The 5,472-nt window shown below is 53.7% G+C and overlaps 1 non-coding gene across 1 annotated transcript; it reads right to left on the reverse strand.

Annotated features, from left to right (window-relative positions):
- Positions 1-4,118: 4,118 nt before the first annotated feature.
- Positions 4,119-4,200, reverse strand: TRNAS-UGA (transfer RNA serine (anticodon UGA)). The gene has a single exon. It is a non-coding gene; the product is annotated as a tRNA-Ser (tRNA).
- Positions 4,201-5,472: the final 1,272 nt, after the last annotated feature.

Raw genomic sequence — 5,472 nt, forward strand, 5'->3', positions numbered from 1 at the left:
GCTATACATGACACTCTTTGTTGTGAGGATAGATCAGTGGGTGAATGTTTCCCTGCAGGATAATAGGTTCCTAGTTACAATCCAAGTGATTCCCTTGAAAAAAATTTTTGAATGAAAATCGATTTCCAGACCCATCTCCAGTATGTTCAGGAATTCGCTGAATGGGGGCGGGGGGGCTTGAAATGAATTTAAACACTCAGCATTTTCCTGTGCAAATGTATAAAGACCTAGCAGAGCTGTCCTGCAGCTAAATCAGTTCCAGTCCTCGGCGTCTCTGTATCTGAGGCATGTGCGACACCTCTGTGGTGATGACAGGTGAAAAAATGCTGGATTCAATGAAAGCTGAGACCATAGGAGGGGAAAGTGAACGGCAGCACCACACAGGGTCATAACACTGAGATATGGGGCTTCGCTGTCATTACTCCTGTGTTTTCCGTCATTTATATCCTAAGGAACACACCCTCCCCCTCCCCCACACACTGTCACACACAACCTTCTCCCCTAGAGCCCAATCCAACCCTCCCCCTCTCCCACACACACTCCATGGGACACAGCCTCTCGGTGACTCACCCAGATGGGGGCTTGTCTCTGCATCTCCCCAACAGAGGAGCAGAGAGCCGAAAGGGCCACAGGAGACCAATGGAGCTAGGCAGGAATAGAAAAGACTTCCCCTCCCTTCCCTTCCCTTCTCTTGAGTCCAGTTAATCTCCCCATGGGTCATTCCTGCCCCGGGTGGGCTCAAAGCACCAACCTTCCCCTCAGCAACGGAAGGTGGGAACCAGCTCTATCACACAGAAGGAGGCTCCCCACCTCTGCTGCTGCCATTCAGCAGCCATTAATATCGATTTGTTTTAGTTAGTGCAACCCCCTCAACCCCTAATCCATCCATGAATCAAGGAGGCAAGACCCTCAGCTGGGAACCAGAAGGGTAATGGGTTAGTGTACAGGACTTATAGTAGCCGTGCTGAGCGGAGTGATGCTGAAGTTGTGAATTCAAACCTCACCTAAAGCACTAGCTTTCTTTAAACAAATGGGTTCTGCCAATCAGTTTGCCTTACAGAAAATACAATTGCAGCTCAGAAGACACTGAGGTCCCCTTGCTTTACAGAGAGCAGGGCAGATTCCACAGATCTACCAGGCTCTGCTCTCTGCCAGCCACCAGGGTCAGGCAGAGCCCAGAGCACTGCCCCTGACTCCCCCTCAGTCTTTGCTCCCCAAACACATGTATGCTCACCCTCTTCTCTGTGAGACTCAAACCCTGCCTGGCTTTCTGTATGTTGATGTGGTTTTCGTCTGTCGTGTTGATGTGCATGTGGGTCCTGTGTGATTTTGGTGGATGACTGCCATAGTTTTGGGTGCGTGTGTGTATGATTTTTGCATACAGATTGGTTTTTTGCTTAGTATTCTTTTGGTATGTGGGTTTTGTGCTTTCTTGTTGTGGGCTTTTGCTGTGTTTTTTGGTGTGGATTTGTTCTTTCTATATTTTGTGTGGCTTTCCCTTTTGTGTATATGGCTCTGTGTGCTGTGTGGGTTTGTGTGGGTTTGGTTTTTGTTATGTCTGTGTGGGTCTGTGCAGTCTGTGATTTTCTCTTTCTCTCTGTGTGTTTGTCTCTCTGTTTGTATCTTCATGTGTAAATTCACTGGAACTTTTCAAAATCTGCACAGCTTTGCCAATTTTCACCAGGAATTTTTCTCCATTAAGAAATTCTCACGTGTTCCCTACCAGTTGGTGACCATTGCCCCAGGGGCTGTCAGTCTCAGGGGCCTGATTTCCCATTGACCCTTCCCCCTTTTATTGGGACTGGGAACGAGCCAACCAAAAACCACACTAAGTTTTAGTAAAGGGCCGACAGTCCCTTACACGAGCCAGCCCCATGAGGGACACCGATGGCCAGAGAAGGCAGCACAAGCTGGTCCCATGGTGTAATGGGCAGCACTCAGGACTCTGAATCCTGTAATCTGAATTCAAATGTCAGTGGGACCTGGTATTGGTTTGTGGTAAAGCTCTGGAGCTCAAAGTGCTCAATTTCCCTGTCTCCAGTTGTTTATCAGTGAGTCTTTTTCCTCTGGCTGGGTGACTCACACCCACTGGAGCCAGGTCTTTGGTTGAGATGGCTGCAATGGATTGGGGTGTAGAAGTGGCTGTGGCTGCCTGTAGTCCTGTGGTTTGACCTGGTTGGGATTCTTGCTGCTTCACGCGATGCGCACAAGTTTGGCCCTTGTCCTTGCTGCCACACTTTTCCTCTGGCCCACACGGCGCTTGAAGAAAGGAGTGCCAGGGCCAGGATTAATAGTCAGGGCTTGGCAGGAGGGAGGGTGGAGCCCAGCCTGGAGTCCCTCACACCTTCCCTCCTCCGGACACCTAGAGCAGAGGCGGCTGGTGCTGACAGCTCCAAGGGAAGGTTTATAAGCCACAGAGCAACTGAAGGCGGGTCAAGAGGAGGGGAGGACCATGCCTCTGCATGGCCAGCAGACAGCCACAAAGACCCCCGGCCAGGCTGCTCCCTGCCATGCCAAACACCCACTGAAAGCGACCCACAGACCAGCATGCAGGGCAGCTGGTGATGCTCTGTGGCCAACATCAGAAGAAGGTAGGAAAGCAGGGCCAGCCCCCTGGTGTGGCCTCAGTCTTTTCCCACTCACAGTGCTCACTTTTGCAGTGGGGCAGGTGATTTTACCCCAAGAGGCTTTTCCCCAGCTGGCAAGAAGCAGAGAAACACTCAGGCTCCCAAGGTGCTATTTACCAACCCCCTCAAGCACAGGGGCAGGTGCACACTTGGAAGAGGGAAACTGCTCTACACGCTGGCCCGGCCAGCCGCCCATTTTCTTTGGCAAGTCAGGAAGGGCAAAGGCTAGACTGGAAGCACCTGCGGCTCATGCCCCAGCCTTTGTGACACCCAACCCCCAACTCCTTCCCAGGCTCTAGCTGAAGCCAGAGCATTGGCCTGAGCCACCAAGAAGAGGTTCCAGCCCTGAAGGGAGCAGGACTTTCAGCACGAAGGTAAAACTGCAGCAACACAACCATGAAGCAACTTGAATTCTGAATGCCTGCTCTGAAGTCAGACATCTTATCCATTAGGCCACATGAGAAAAGCCCCTCCAAACACTTCTTTAGAAAAGGCAGACACTGTGTTTCTCAGGTCTTCTACTGATGGGGGGCTGAGACTCCCTGGGCACAAGAAGCAGAGTTCCCAGCAACACGTGAGAATTAATTCTATGGAGCCAGGTGCAGGACTTTGGCAGGGAGGCTCAGGAGTGGGGGATTGGGGTGCAGTGGACGGGCTGGCTGTCTAGGTGAGGAGATTTAGTGACCCTCAGGTGCAGGAGAGAGGAAAAGAAGGAGGAATTGGCAGTGGCCATGGACAAGAAGAGGAGGCTCTTAGCAAACCTGGCTAGCTCAGTCAGTAGAGCATCAGGCTCTTACTGAGAGGGGCCACGGTTTGAGCTGCTGTCCAGGGACTCAGCTTTTAAGTTGTCTTGTGTGCCAGGAGCCAAATGATTCCTGGTGGTGCCCAGAGCCATGTGTGGGACAGAGAGGCTGAGACTTGTGGCACCTGCTCTGCGGCAGGGATCCTGGCAGCTCAGACTCAGGGAAGGCTTCTGCGCTCAGAGGTGCTGACTTTGAGAGTTCCCAGGCAGTGCTCAATGCCTGCTCCACCTCAGGCCCTGCCCCCAAACCATCAAATATCTTCCCACCCCACCCTGCCCCACTTCTTTCTCTCCTCACTCCTCCAGCACACCCCATAAATGGCCAGCAGGAGGCGCTGAAGGAGAAGAGGAGGAGCTTATCAGCCAGGCCTGCTAGCAGGTGGGAGGTGCCAGGGCAGAGTTGGCTGCTGGGCAACCTTTTTTTTTTCTCTCTGATGCTTCTGCAGCCCCCATGGATTCGCTGACTTGGCTCCTTTCACACACTAGAGAGAGAAGCAGAACCAGGGCTATGGCTGATCTATGGGGCACTAGGTGAGAGCCAGAGGCTTCAGGTGCTGAGAAGTGGTGTCCCAGGAATCTCTATGAAAGGAGCAGAACAGGATTTACTTGGGGTGGGGAGAGAATTGAGAGTGTCTCGGGGGTTATAGAGAGGTATTGCCCGGGTTAGAGAGTAGCTAAAACACAGGCCTCGCTGTGAGCAGGATTTGAACCTGCACAGGGGAACCCTATTGGATTTCAACTCTGACGCCTTAACCACTCAGCCATCACAGCTGTGAGCACAAAATTGCCCCACTGCCAGAGAAACTGGTAAAGAATCACAATGCCCAGGTGTGAAGTCATCTGAACTACAGAATTCCCACAGCAAACCTGGCTCCCAAAGCACAGGGGGGATTTGGGTTTGTTCTCTTTGCTCAGCCATGTGCAGTCGCACAGAGAGCGCGTTTAAAAGTCTCCCCTCCCACAGAGCGGGAATGGGAAATGATTCTCAACTTGAAGCTTGATGTGAATGAGGATGTCTGGACCACAGGGCCAGGGACTGGCCTTTGCTATAGAAACCAGTGACACACGGAACCAGGCTAAGGAAAATGTTTCCTGGAGTCAGTAACTGGAATAGCAGCAGTATTGTGCGGAGAAATGTCTCACAAGAGGAGTCAGCACATTGGTGGTTCAGTAGCAGAAGTCACAGATACAGCGGGGGAGGTCTGTGGATCGGGAGTGAGGGGCACTGGCAGAGCAGTGAGAGGGGAGCCCAGGGCTGGGATAACAGGGGCTGTGGGTCAGGACAAGCAGTTCTGCGCAGAGTGTTCAGAGGTGCCCTGTATCTGCCCTTTCTCTGCACCGTCCCTGCTCCCAGAATGCACCAGGCCCTGGACTGAACTCTTCCCCTGCAGGCTGAGCTGGTTTCGTTTGCTGTGATCCTGTTGGATGGGCAGGAGGGGAAGTGACAGTCCCAGCCCACAGCCAATGCCCCCATGTCACCCAGCACCCTCGGCCCTGGATCCACCCAGCCTAGTAGAGAACTCAGCAGGGCAGGTCAGCCAGGAGCTGTGCCCTGCCAGGCGCTCAGGGATATCTACCCTGCAGCTGGGGGATCTCCCCAGCGTGGTCCATGGGAGCTCACGCACTAATGGGGTAGCGGCAGCAGCTGTGTGGTGGGTTGGGCTGGTGACCCGGGTCCATCTCCTGGGGTCGGTTGGGTTCATGCTCAGACGACTGGACCAGTTACCGGCCGAGCCCCCCAGCCACGCTGCTGCTGTTAGCGCACTAGCCTTGGGTGGAAGCAGCTGGCTGGCTGGACCCTGAGGGTGGATCCGGCACTAGGGGAAACCCTCTGGCCTGGAGATTCGTTGCCGAGATTCCTGGGAGCTGCCCATCCCCATGGCTTGTGTGGCTGCCCCCCGGGGCCCAGCAATGGCTCTGGAGGGTGACTCGCGGCACCTGCGGGGAGGTGATCCAGGCAGCGGGCAGCTGGGGGGTCTGACTTACTGATAAAATTGGTCACTTCATTCCCTGGTGCTCGGCAGCCTGGGTCAATACTGACAC

Source organism: Gopherus flavomarginatus, chromosome 6 (genome assembly GCF_025201925.1).
Source record: "Gopherus flavomarginatus isolate rGopFla2 chromosome 6, rGopFla2.mat.asm, whole genome shotgun sequence".
Classification (NCBI taxonomy): domain Eukaryota; kingdom Metazoa; phylum Chordata; order Testudines; family Testudinidae; genus Gopherus; species Gopherus flavomarginatus.